This window comes from Oxyura jamaicensis, chromosome 9 (genome assembly GCF_011077185.1).
Source record: "Oxyura jamaicensis isolate SHBP4307 breed ruddy duck chromosome 9, BPBGC_Ojam_1.0, whole genome shotgun sequence".
Classification (NCBI taxonomy): Eukaryota; Metazoa; Chordata; class Aves; order Anseriformes; family Anatidae; genus Oxyura; species Oxyura jamaicensis.
In genome coordinates, this window is record NC_048901.1 from 22,333,487 (window position 1) to 22,346,770 (window position 13,284).

At 39.3% G+C, this 13,284-nt stretch overlaps 1 long non-coding RNA gene across 1 annotated transcript; it reads left to right on the forward strand.

The window, feature by feature from the left end:
• The first annotated feature begins 370 nt into the window (after positions 1-370).
• Positions 371-13,010, forward strand: LOC118171594. The gene is made up of 3 exons (XR_004753267.1): positions 371-467; positions 12,501-12,579; positions 12,749-13,010. It is a non-coding gene; the product is annotated as an uncharacterized LOC118171594 (long non-coding RNA).
• The last annotated feature ends 274 nt before the right edge of the window (positions 13,011-13,284 follow it).

Here is a 13,284-nt window from a genome sequence, read left to right on the forward strand (position 1 = left end):
TTAAAACTTACAGCAATTAATGTAATGCATCTGACATTTCACTGCTTGAAGTGAAGCACCAAGGAATGGCTATTCCTCCTTCACCACACGTGAGTTTCTTCTCAATTTTTCCCTTCTCCCCTCCCTTTTCTCCCAGCTGACCCCAACTCCATCCACACTCCTTCAAAAAGCACACGATGGGCTCAGACTTAGCTGTAACAGGGGTAAAGTTAATCACCAATTAATGTAGTGCTGAGGTCAGTGCTGTAGGTAATGAGTCTGATTAACACACATGATCCCGCAGCAGTGGTTAGCTAAATCTTTGCTTTCTTCCTTCTGGGATTAATCTCAGTTTATACATTTGCTCCTGGTCAGCCAACATTTGGATCCCAGATATATCAGGCTGGTCTGTCAGACGGCTTCAGGCTCCCTGGGCTCTTCATATTTTAAATCTTTGCGTAAATATCTCTGTACTTGTACCACAACAGGTATTTTAAAGCCAGCATACTTGTTTTAGTGAGAACAAGCAGCAAATCTGCATTTCTATGGATTCTGAAAAAATGATGCTTCTAGGTTTTCCCAGCTGTAAAACTCTTAGAAAGGCTTTTCTTCCTTCTCTATGCCTGTTCTTCTCTGGCAGAAGTTTGATTGCAATTTTCTTTCCATGTTTTTAAAGTGACTGACTTTAATAGGGATGTATTTTCCCCTGAAGATCTTTTCAGTCATTGTGGAATTATACAAAGCAGCTTTCTGCACAAGATTAAAAAAAAAAAAAAAAAGTCTGAGACTGTTTCTGTTGAGGGTTGTGTGTGTATTTATGTGGGTGCTGCTGATGGGGAGTGCTGCTGCTTCCTGCTCTGAGTCAAAGCAGTTTGCTTCCTACCAGGTGAAAGGGATACCGTGACACTGCAGTGAGATGGAAATCAGGCAAAAGGGTGAGACAAGAGGTTCTGGGTACCAATCCCTCTTGCCTCCTTTCCGTGCAAAGATGGCACATTAGCAGATTGTCTGGTGATGGTGCTGTAACGCAAATAATGCACAAATTAGGTCTTGATGCTCCTGGCCTGCTCCAGGTCATTCAAGCCCTATTTGGCAGCACCTGTCGTGCTTTTGCTTCCTTTGCTTCTTTGTTCCTGCTCCCAGTGCAAGAAGTGCTCTTCCCTCACTTCTCTTACCAGAGTGCCAAAACAGCTGCAAAATGGATGGGGCTGCTGAGCCTGGAGGGAAGAACGGTCACTGGGGGCCCTGTAAACCAAGCAAGGAAGGACAGAGGAATGACTCTAAAGAGTGCAATGGCCCTGCATGTCCACATAGAATAACAGCTTTTCAAAAAGTTGGGGGTGGGGTGCTATTTGATTTCTAGTTTTTTTTTTTTTTTTTTTTAACATCTTGGCTCCACTGCTTTTGATGGGCTGTTCTCTATCAGCCTGGTTTCAAAGAAACAAGATGAAATTTTAGGATGGTGAAGAAAAAGTATAGATTTTATTTTCAGCTAAGTATGTTACTCTACAATGCCAAACCCACTATGGATTTGCTTTCTTTTTCAAATAAGAATGTAATAATACAGCAGCACACAACATACAGTTGTTGATGACTTCAAGACCTGCAAAACTGAACCCTGTGCAAGTTCAGAGCAGCCAAGGAAATGTGGCAGAGCAGTCAGAAAGCAAAATTATCTTGGAGAATTTGCCAGTATCTCTGCACCTGTGTTCATCTCAAACTATCATACAAGCTTATTTTGTTTTGCAATGTCAAATCAAACAAAGTCACGTATTCGAGGACAAACAGTAACATTCAACAGCTCTTGTTAATTTAGGATAGTTTGAGTGGAATAGTACAGAAATAAGGCATGAAATATAAGCTATTGATGTACTTTCCAATAATGGTGCATATCTTTCTGATTCCTCTATGTCAATAATGATGATTTCCCGTAAAGTTAGAATGGACAAGGCTTATTGGGGTGGTGAGGAGAAAGCAAATTCTTTCCTATACCCCCAAATCTGGTAGACTGAAACAGGTTGGCTCAGCTTAGAAAAATGATGCAGATGGTGCAGGTGTTTCCTTATAAATTTTACAGCAAATAAATATCCAGGAGGTGAAAAGTTAATATTGACATAAGAGAAAAATGGTAACATGCAATAAAAATAGTTGCGTATAAAATTAATCTGGAAATGAGAGTAATTTCTAATCTAGTGACTGAGATTTTCAAATGTTAGGAGCAGAGTGGGCAAGAAACTGCATTTATATAATTTATAACATATTTAATCACACAATGAGTAAAATTATATATAATAATTTCTTATAACTGCTCCAGCAAATACATGCTTTTGAGATTATTACAGTTAGTAGGCCTTGAAGTTTAATTAAAGTGTTCTTAACAGCTAAATAACACTAAAGGCAATGGAGAAACTAAATTTCTAACAAACTAAAGTAGTATCCTCAGCCTTACCTTCATAAATGTATTTGAGCATAAGAAAAAAGGAGATGCTGAAGAATACAAATTCAAAAAAATTTGTCAACATATATATATTTAATTTTGTAGATGTCCCCATCGATACCAATAAGATCATGGGTAGGATCTCTCTTCTTTTCTAGGTGGAAATCAAATGTTGATATCCTTATGTTCCCCTGCAGGGACCGTCAAGACTTCACAACTGCTAATCTCGCATTGTGAATAGAAGGCAAATGCTTTGCATGTGTTTCAGAAAACTTGAAATAAAATACAATTATTGACTTCAGCTCTACATTATTCTGAAAAGGGTAAATGTACTTTGTGTGATGGGAAGCCTTCCAATCACATTTTTAGAAAAATTAGATATTTTAGGTGGCCTACAGTAAGCAACATTATTTGTAATGCACATGAAAACATTACATATTCACATTCATCAGTATGTATTGGCATAAGGGAACTGATTTTCTGAGATCATTGCTTCATCAGCTGACAATGGGAATGAAATGTTCGACTTCGCTTTCTGCCAATTCCCCCTGCCATGATGCCTTAATATGAAATATAGCACAAAGCCAACTTTTTGGCTGAACTGTTAATCAATTCATGTTCTGAAACATGAGTATTCATTGTAGTTAGTATTTTTATCTTGATATATGTGCATTGGATAATTGAGCCAGATTTCTCTATGTGACCAGAGCAATTTCTCAGCTTTTTTAGATGCTGCATGGTTGAAAGACTTGTGCTGGTTTTGCTGGTCAAAAAGGAGCAAAATCGGGTGTAAAACTGTTTTAACACTTTTTAAAGCTCTTGTTGCCTAGAAGGCATTTCTGTTTTGTTTCTTCTGAATGTTTTCTATGTTTTCTGTGATATGGTTGAAACTCAATTCAAGATCAAGGGCATGTGAAACAACAGCAAACTTTTTTTATTGGGTTTATCCTTTTGCTACTAGTAATCTGCAACACATTAACTATTTTTGGCTGCTTTTAAAGAATAAGCAGACACTTTTACTGAGGTGTTGTTTAGACTTTTGTTTTGATAATTAAACAACCGTCACTGAATCCATTAATATCTGTACTGATAGATTAAAGAATATTCACCTATTCACCTGTCTGAATCTTCAACTACCATTTTTTCCTAACTGGCTATATTTACTGGAAAAATGAGCTTTATGCCTTTACTTCCATGTTGAAAGTCTGCCTAAATCCATGGTATGACTTAAACCTTTAAGGCTGAGTTGACCTGGTATTTAAATAATCTTTTTGATGCTGAATTCATTCAGATGCACTAGCAAATTCTTCCACGGCAGCAGCATGCACCCCACATTTTTTTTTATTTTTTTATTTTTTCCTGTAAAAAGGGAAAAAATATTTTATCTGCTTTGCAGAGCTTCAGACTCACTGAATGATTTGAAAGAAAATTGTCTTTGTTCTGATTTATGAACAATCACAAGTAACACAGATTCTTCCCTTGGGACATTTCTACTGAAGTGTAACCACATCGAGATTAAGCTTCCTCTATGCGTGCCCTGATAGTCTTGAGGGTGCTATTACCAGTTAAGGCATACAGGCTCATGAGCATGATCTAAAACAAGCAACTACAAGTATTCATTGCAATAGAGAAGCACATAAAAATTGCTGAGTAGGCTGGTAGCACTTTTTACATTATGCTTGGGATTTAAAGTGACAAAAACCAGTCCCAGCAGCAAGCTTTGGGGCACTCCCTTATTAACCTCTCTGTATGTCAAGAATTAGCTATTTTTTCTTCTCCTTTGTTTTCCCTATCTCATGAACAGTTTTTAATCCATGGCAGAAAGTTACCTTTTACCCTGTAGTTATCAAATTTCCATAATGGGCTTTGGTGATGGATTGTGTCATAAGCCTTCTAAAGCTACAACTGAATGGTCTCCTCAGGTCTTCTTTTATTCTCTATTAACTTTTTTTTTGGCTGGCACTGAACAGATTTGCAGGGAAAGATTTTTAACCTTTCAAAACATGGGGGATTTTTAACAATTTCTTTATTTTCTAAATATCCTGTAGTTTTATATTCACATTTATCACTCAGTCTAAGATACTGGGCTTGACATAGCAGTAGTTGCTTCTCAGATAAGAATTTAGACAGTGTTAAATCTGAAAACCCTCAACATATAATTACCTCCTTCCTGAATGGACAGATACTCATTTAAACTAGATAGAAGCAGGCTACAACATTGCTATTGTGCTTTACCGTAGCTAACAATCTGTTTGTATTCTTTGGGAGACTATTTTGGGAGAGAAATCAACCTTGTGGCATGTCATCTGCAACTCACATGTGATCCATAAATCAAGGCATTGCCAGCGCCCTGATGGAAGCTGAATAACTGAGTTACATTTCTTGTGTCTTGTGTTAGAATGAATTGTGCTCCAGCAAATTCCCACAATGAAAGAAGAGGTGTATTTTTCCCTCTTCTTTTTATTCTGACCTAAAAGATGTTTTTCTCTGAGTACTGTATGGGAAGACGGAAGGCACTGTCTGCTGCATCCTTCAAGGAGGAAAGCAGACAGCATGGAAAAACTTCTCCAGAAGCAAGCAAAAAGTTTAAGTGTAGCTGGGGAATTATCCGGAAAGATTTGGGAATGTTAAGACAACACACAGGAAAATGCTTAGGGAGGTGGAATATAAAATGAAAGTAAATCATCTCCTAGTGTGACTGTCAGTTATTTTGTCCAGGTTTAAAGACTTGGGTTCCTGGATTTTGTTGTTATTTAACACAGAAGATATCTTATGGATATCGTATCCTTCTGATGATCAAGAGTTATACTGCTTCTTATATTAGTTTTAGAAGTATGAAATTGTATTTCCACAGGGGAAAATCAAAAACAAAAATACACGTGGAATGTTCTTGTCTTTTGTGTCACAAACTCCTAAAACTGATCTCACCTAATTGTCTAGTTTTATTAGAGGAAAGTATCAGCATCCAACCTTGAACCTTAGCCCAGTTTTCTTTATACTTTCATGGGTAAAATTAACAGGTGGTGGGTTCAGGTATAAACTAATAGGTACAGTTTTTCATGGCTCGCACTTAACGCTATGGATCTTTGAGCAGCCTGGTCCAGTGGAAGGTTGCCCATGGTAGGGGGCTTGTAATTAGATGATCTTTAAGGTCCCTTCCTACCCAGACCATTCTATGATTCTGTGATCTTGTTGCCAGATGTTCTGGATGCTAGATGTGTTTACAAGGCTTCAGAAAGTGCTTGGACAATTTCAGTGAAGAAAAATTATCTCAGATACAAAAATATCAACTCTCACTGAGACTTTTTTTTTTTTTTTTTTTTTTTCTCTTGCTGGGAAGTTATACAAGCATAATTAAATCTACTCTGTTCTTATACTTTGATTTTCCAGACTTCTCTGGCATTTGATGTTTTACCTTTGGACAGACTCAGCATGGCTATACACATTCTCTTTATGTAAATTTTCTGGTATTGAATGGAAGATGTTACAACTTCTCTCCAGTTAACATTTATTTAGTCACAGAGTGGAAAAATAATTTTGAATCACACTATTGTCAGGGCTGATCAGTCCTATAGAAACAAAATATTAAATTGGCTGTTGGGGAACCTGAGAGAAGGTTCTTTGAATACCATCTGTAAGAGACTGAAATAATTAAATCTGTTTATAAGTTAGGAGGAAAAGAAATAGCTCAGCTATAAAATATCAGGGAGGATAATCTGAAAAATAGTCTGAGAACAATACGGGCTAATCCAGCATTCAAATGATTAGTCTAATGCAAACAGCAATACTGCTACCACTGAAAACAGACCGGATGGTCAGCATCTTGGCCAGCCTCTGCCTATTTAAGGTGTCACCTGCAGCCTGTCCTCAGTACACTCCTGATTTTTGAAATAACATGTAACTTTGAAAAACTAAAACAGCCTGTGTGTGTGTAGGGAATGCAGCAGTGATAGTAAGCTGCAGTGACAAACATTAAGGAATGGCTTGTTGGAAACTGCACAGAATGTATCATCAATTCACAGATCAGCTTTGCAATGTTTTCATGCTAAGCCTGTGCAGATGGGTTATTTATTTTCATACCTGAATTTCATGGCCAGCAAACACTGCCAGTGGTTTACAGAGAGAGACAAAGTCCTATGAAATATACTGAGCTGTAAAATCAAGATGAAAATGAGTCTGAGAGGCTTGTTTTGTTTCTGGTTTTCTAGGATTTGAGGGTCTTCCCAGTCAAATAACAGCTAAAAAGCGGTAGTGTAGCTCTGTGGGTGATGCATACTGCTTAAGGGCAACAGCACAGCCTGGTGGTTTATGGTTATTCTAATGCATCGGATCAGGTATCTACACAGGAAAATGCAGGACTATCCTTTCCCCTTAAGCCAACTCATTGCCTGGACAGAACTGAAGCTGTTTCTCATTAATTCATATGTAAGATACTGTTTTACCTGAGGTTTTCAGAATAAATAGAAAAGATGAGACTGCAAGGGTATATGCAAAAAGATAAATTAATAGGTCTCTTCCTTTCCAACATCTATGATTCTGAAACCTCGAGGCACAGTCGTGGCCGGCTAGTTCATGTGGTTTTGTGCTGAATGTGTCTGAATTTTTGTTCCAAGATAATAGCCAGAGGCAGATAACTAAAAAAGAAAAGCTTGCAATTGCACTTGCTTGCACTTGCTTGCACTGTGCAAAAATTTAAAGAAAAAAAAAATAGGAAAAAGAGAAGTGTGTGCAGGAAAAATAAAATTGTCTTGCTGGCTTTTTCTATTACAATAAAGCCAAACAAAATAAATAATACATTAACATAAAGTGAATATTCAAACACCAATAATAATATTTATTCTCTTTCTTCTGTGTCTTTGGGGTATGTCACATTGGTCAGAGTGTACCTTCTGATGTGACAGTGAAATGGAAGGGGTGCCAATAAAATTAACTGCATTTCCTATTTTGCTTGATTTTTGAAGAATGGACAATGTTATTACTAAGAATGCAGCTGGTGCTGTTGTTGTTGCTGAACAAAATTCCTGAAAGCTATAGATAATTTTCAGTTCATTTACAGATCTTACTAAGTTGGTGTGGTGGTTTTACCGTGCTAGGCAGTTGAACACCACAACCGCTCTCTCACTCCCCCTCCTCAGATGAGGAGGGGAAGAAGTAAAGGAAAGAACAACTCATGGGCTGAGATAAGGATGATTTAATTAAAGAGGGGAAAAAAAAAAAAAATATATATATATATATATATAATTAAGGAAATATTATTATTAATTAAACAATTCAACTAAAGGGAAAAAAGGGAAAGGGGAAAAGGGAGGGGGAAAGGGAAAAACTAAACAAAACAAGTAAAGGCTATGTGGAAATGCAGAGGAAAGAAATTACTCTCTACTTCCCACAAATGAGCGATGCTTGACCACGTCCTTGAAGCAGGGCCTCAACGCACGTAGCCGGTGTTCGGGAGGAGGACAGACGTTTTTGCAACGAGAGCCCACCCCTCCCCTCTTCTTCCTTTTTCCACCTTTTATTGCTGAGTGTGACATCATATGGTATGGAATATCCCTTTGGTTGGTTTAGGTCAGCTGCCCTGCTGATGTTTCTTTCTCACTTTTTGCCCACCCCCTAGGAGGGTCAGAGAGAGTCCTGATGCTGTGCCAGCACTTCTCAGCAGCAGACACAACACTGGTGTGATACCACTGCTGTTCTAGCTACAAGTGCAGAGCGCAGCACTGTATGGGCTGCTGCAGGGAAAGTTAACATCCCAGCCAGACCCAGTACAGTTGGTCAACAGCAAATGGCTGTAGCTAGAAGAGCAGTGCCAGTCCAATGTTGGGGCTGGTCCTAAGTGTAGTTTCTTCTTCAGGCTCTTCAGCTCTGCTTAATTTGACAGAAAAATCCCTTGATTCTAGCCTGTATGGCTTTGCATCTGAGAGAAAATGTATCTTAAGAGAGGCTTACGAAGGCACTGAAAGGCTAAAGTACTTTAAGCCAAGAAGTAGCATTCTTTTTATGCAGCACATATTCTTATATCATGGTCACCACAAATAAATGTTAAGTTTCTCTCTTGATCTTTATACTTTAGTCCTGAATGTGGCTGAAGTATGACTTGCAGTGAAGTGCTTTAGGCCACTTGGTCATACAGTTACTGCATTTAAAGTTTTGTTTAAGCTCATGCTTAAATTGCATTTATTTTAGTGTTATAGCTGGAGTTAGGGATACAGAGGATTCAAGGCCTTTTATACTTCCATGCAAAAGGAGATATTGGCAGCATATAAAGAGGTTTGAGCTGCTTCAGAAGAGGCTGGTGCTGAAGCACAGCTCCTCCTAGCACCATGAGTGCAAAACCACCTTCTACTGAAAAAACATACCTTTGTTTCTCACATATGCTTCCTTTTCATTACCTGATAATGATAACCCATCTGTTCAGGCACTGCCAAATACTTTGCTTGTTGCTCAGCTCATGCAGTAGGTGACGGGGTTAATTTCTGGACGGAGAGCCTCAAGTCAGCCATTCTGAGCCAAGGCCTCTCCATCAGGCTCTGCTTCTGGGTGGCGGCAGGGGCAGCACAGGCACACCAGTGCTGGTGGGATCAGTCCCTCCGCTCTGCTTCCCATGCTATTGGCCAATACGACCTCATATTTTCATTTTACCAAAAGGAATTTGTCAGCAACAACTTAATTTATGACAGGGGGACATCTGCCAATCTTGACAATTGAGGATCAAACGCCCACTCAGAGAATCAGCATGTACCCAGTATTCATGCTTGGCTATGAGAAAGCTCTCTTTTTTTTCCATGTTAAATGAAGGGAACATTTATTAGTATTAGTTTCACAGTGCCAGTTGTGCCACCAAATGAATGCTGTATCAGCATTTACAGTACATTTAGAGGGTGAATCATCACCCTCATAGGCGTAACAATTCTGTAGTACAAATCCAGTGTGTTGCCATATGTGTCCACCGAATTCTGTTCTTATTGCTACAGATTTTGTATCAAATCACTTAGGTCAGCTTAAATTTGGAGAGCAACAAAGTAAACACAATTTTTGGCTGATTTACATGTCTGTGATTATTGTAAAAGGGTTTGCTTCCTAAACTAAAGTGATGCAAACAGTCTGCCAAGAAAATGAGCTGCAATATTTTCGTTATATTTTTGTAAAGCTGGTTGTAACACTCAGTCATTAACCCGAGAATAGGTGGACACCTGGAAAGTAAAATTCAGATTACTTTTTACATTCGTTGGGTCTGTCAGTCTCAGGCTTGAAATTTCATCATTTTCCTTTGAGCTAAAACATTTGGAGTGTTTGCCTAATGTTTTTACTATGCACTGTTGCAGACATGGGTAGCACGCATTGCCACCATTCATCTTCAGAGCTGTTAGGGTTGGTATATCAATATCAGTGATTCAGGGATGCCTAATAGTATGCACTATCAGGATGCAGTGTATCGCATTAAGAGTCATTAATAGCTCTATCCTGTGCACTGACATGATGTAATGTAACAGCTGTCCCATAGAGAAACTCTTAAGGCATCCTGTCAAAGTCAGACATGCTAATAACTGCGGTAGGTGCTGGCACATCGCATGGTGACAGTGCCAGCGTACTGCCTACCAGCAGCGCTGCAGCAATGCCAGGCATATTGTATGGAGTGCTAAAAATCCATGCATTAATGGCTCAATTTTTACTGACATTGTCCCATATGCCGTGCCAGAGACTGATATGAAATGAGCTAAGGTGGGCCAAGATCAGACTTGTTTCATGTGACTTTGAGCTGGCAGACACATGCTTGAACTCCAAGTGGAACGAGTCGTCCTCACTGCCTGCCCTCAGCCTACCTCTTGTTTTGCCTGCTATTGAGATGCCATCTCCTGCCAAAAACTCCAGACCTCATTTCTCACTGACCCTATCTCAGGCAAACACCTCTGTTTTTCACCTCACAGGAAGGAGCTTCCCATAAACATTTCACACAACTTTGTTGCCATACAGTCTCATTGCTACAAGCTGTATGTGCTGACAAATGTTGCTTTGTGGTTTTCAGTGTGTGTATCCCATCTTTCTGCTTCCACCAGATGCCACTTTTTTTTAAGACTGAAAACATTTTTTCATTTGGACTGCCCTTACCTGATGTGTTTGCACATCCCACTACAATCATGATTGAAACTACAGCTGTGGAGGGAAAACCCAGTATAGCTTTCTGTGAGAAAGGATTCTTCTGCATAAATTTACAATAAAATGGCCCTATAATAAATTCCATGAGGCCAATGGTAAAGACCTTTATGCCAGTAATGAGGCATAGGAAACACTGATTTCTAAACACCACAAATCAGTAAATTAGTTGCTCTTTGGGCACTCGTTATGTCAAATACTGCTTATTGTCATTGGACTGAGTGGTCACTGTGGTGTTACTAGCATCTCCAGCAGGTGTGGGGGCTTTTACTATGCTTGGAGAATCTCAGATGTTGTTCAAGTGATATTGTTGGACCACGTCATGGCTTTAGCAGTGTGTTTTCCCTCTGTCTTTAGGTGAGGAGGGAATATGTCTGTCTTTCAGTCACTTTACTAAATAATTACCCACCAAGGCACAGGAAGCTCTTTTGTAACCTCTGCTGTTGAATATGCATCCATAGTGGAAATGGCTAAGCTGGAAAATCTCCACTTAACTATTCCTAAACTGGCTCATGTTTTGGCTCAAGTGTAGCATACTGGATGGACAATAACATCCTTGTTGAAGAGCCCTTTGATAGCTCATCCCACAGCCAGAGATACCAAAAGAAGAGCTTGAAAATTCCTCCAACTTCTTTAGCAGGGGTTGTCTTCAGATGCTTAACCTGGATTGCTAAAGGGGTAAGAAGCTCTTATCCCACAGAACAGGCACCAGCACATGTAATAGATATCGATATTGCTTATAGATATTTATCCTATTGACTCACTAGTTGATCTTCCAAAACAAATGTTTATTTGTATTCACTCTGGCTCTGTTCTGAAGGCTGTTATGTACTGGCTGTGCACAGTCCTGTTTTTTACTTGCCAAGCAGATGGTCTTCCTGGGCTGTTTTGCAGGGACCAGCTGAACACGTCTGGCCACAGGTATTGGGGTAGGGAGGTACCCGTAGACACACTATGGCTGCAACAGTAAGTAGAGTAGGGCAGACCAGCAGGAGCAATGAAACAGCCAGTTATCAGGATCCAGTGGTATACAAAATGCAGGGTTTCTTATTCCTTTTTTTTTTTTTTTTTTTTTTTTTTCTTTTTTCTTTCTTTTTTTCCTCCTTCCATTTTGGAGAAGTTCAAATCACTGAAACATCATTCTAAGCTTTGAAGCTTTGCCTCAAAATCTTTTGCATGGTGACACAGAGGAATTTAAAAGGACAACGATTTGGGAAGAATAGAAAAGAGCTGGCTCAGTTCACTTACATTCCCTTTGGTCATACATCCTGTTTCCTGTCTGTTATGGTGCAATTACCTCACACACATTTCATAGCTTGCCCATCTTCTCTTGACGTAGCTTCCAGGTTTCTCTATAAAGTGCTCTGGCTCTGCTGCTTTTCTTGTTTGTGCCCCAGCGCTTAATTTTTTTGTACAGATTTATTGATTGTTTTTCTTACTGTTATTTTATTTTGCTGTTTTACTGCTACAATTAAAATTTATTAGGAAAAAAAAAACCTTCTTATACTCTGTGTTTAAAGACATCACTGCGCATTTTTTGGCAACAATGAGAGTAGCTGACTAAAAATTGGGGGTGAGAATAAAAGGAATAAGAGAAACAAGGCAGCACATGAGTTAGCAAATTGTCCTTCACTTTTCGCATGGTTAAATCCTAAACACTGGTAAATGCCCTTTCACTGGGGAGGAGAGTTCATATTTAATATAAGTACAAGTGTGCTTAACCAGAAAGGAAACACCACAGGCATCTGCATTTCTTTGTGCGACATTTAAAATCTTAGGTAGTTTTCATCAGCTGCTGACAAGATGTTTTGCATGAACATGAAAGTTAAAATTACTTAAATGTCTTCACTGAGCAAACCTTAGCCATTGTACATCATTTCTCCCGTGGCCCTGGGAAATGTGCTGACGTTTTATTAAAGCTATGTCCCTGCAGGCTAGGTAATGCTGGAGATGCTGAAAGGCAAACCGTGTAAAACCTGCTTAGTGGTGACTGCCTGCCTACCTGTAGGTTGGTGTTCCCCCCCCCCCCCCCCCCCCCATACAAGCAAGTTGCTGCTTTGGCAAAAATGCAGGCTCTTAATGCCATAATACTCCATCTGTGCCTTTGGAATCCACTTCCAGACCAAATCCCCAGACCAAATCCCCACTACAACCTTTATTATGATTAATTATTGTGCACAGAAGATTCCCAGCTGCAGTGGTGGCTCCAACAACAGGCACTGGCAGCTCCTGGGCAGAGAGCTCAGAAGTGGCTCTCCTTCCCCATGGTGTATCCACCAGCTGAGGAGCCCTGGAGTAGTTGGCAGGAACTCCTCCTGATCATTGCCTTTGTGACTTTTAGAAAATGTGGCCTCTGAATCTCAAAGGATGAATTTTGTTTACCGTGAAAAATGGATGGAAATGCTGCTCTTATTCAAGATTGCTATCAAAAAAAAAAACAAAAAAAAAAAAAAAAAAAAAACCAACAAAAAAAAAACAACTTCAACTTTCAGTAATACTTTGAGAGAAAACCTATAAAACTCATGGATTTAAAACAAACCAAAGGTGATGTTTTAATGCTCTGTGTGTCTGGATGCAGTTCAGTCTTCCTTATGATCTTGGGCACATCTTTTAATTTCCCGGTATCTCTGGACTGATAAATAGAAAGTCCTTCAGGTTGCAGGCTGTCTCTGTGCATTTTGTACGGAACCTGCCTTCAGGCAAAAGGGAGAGAATGA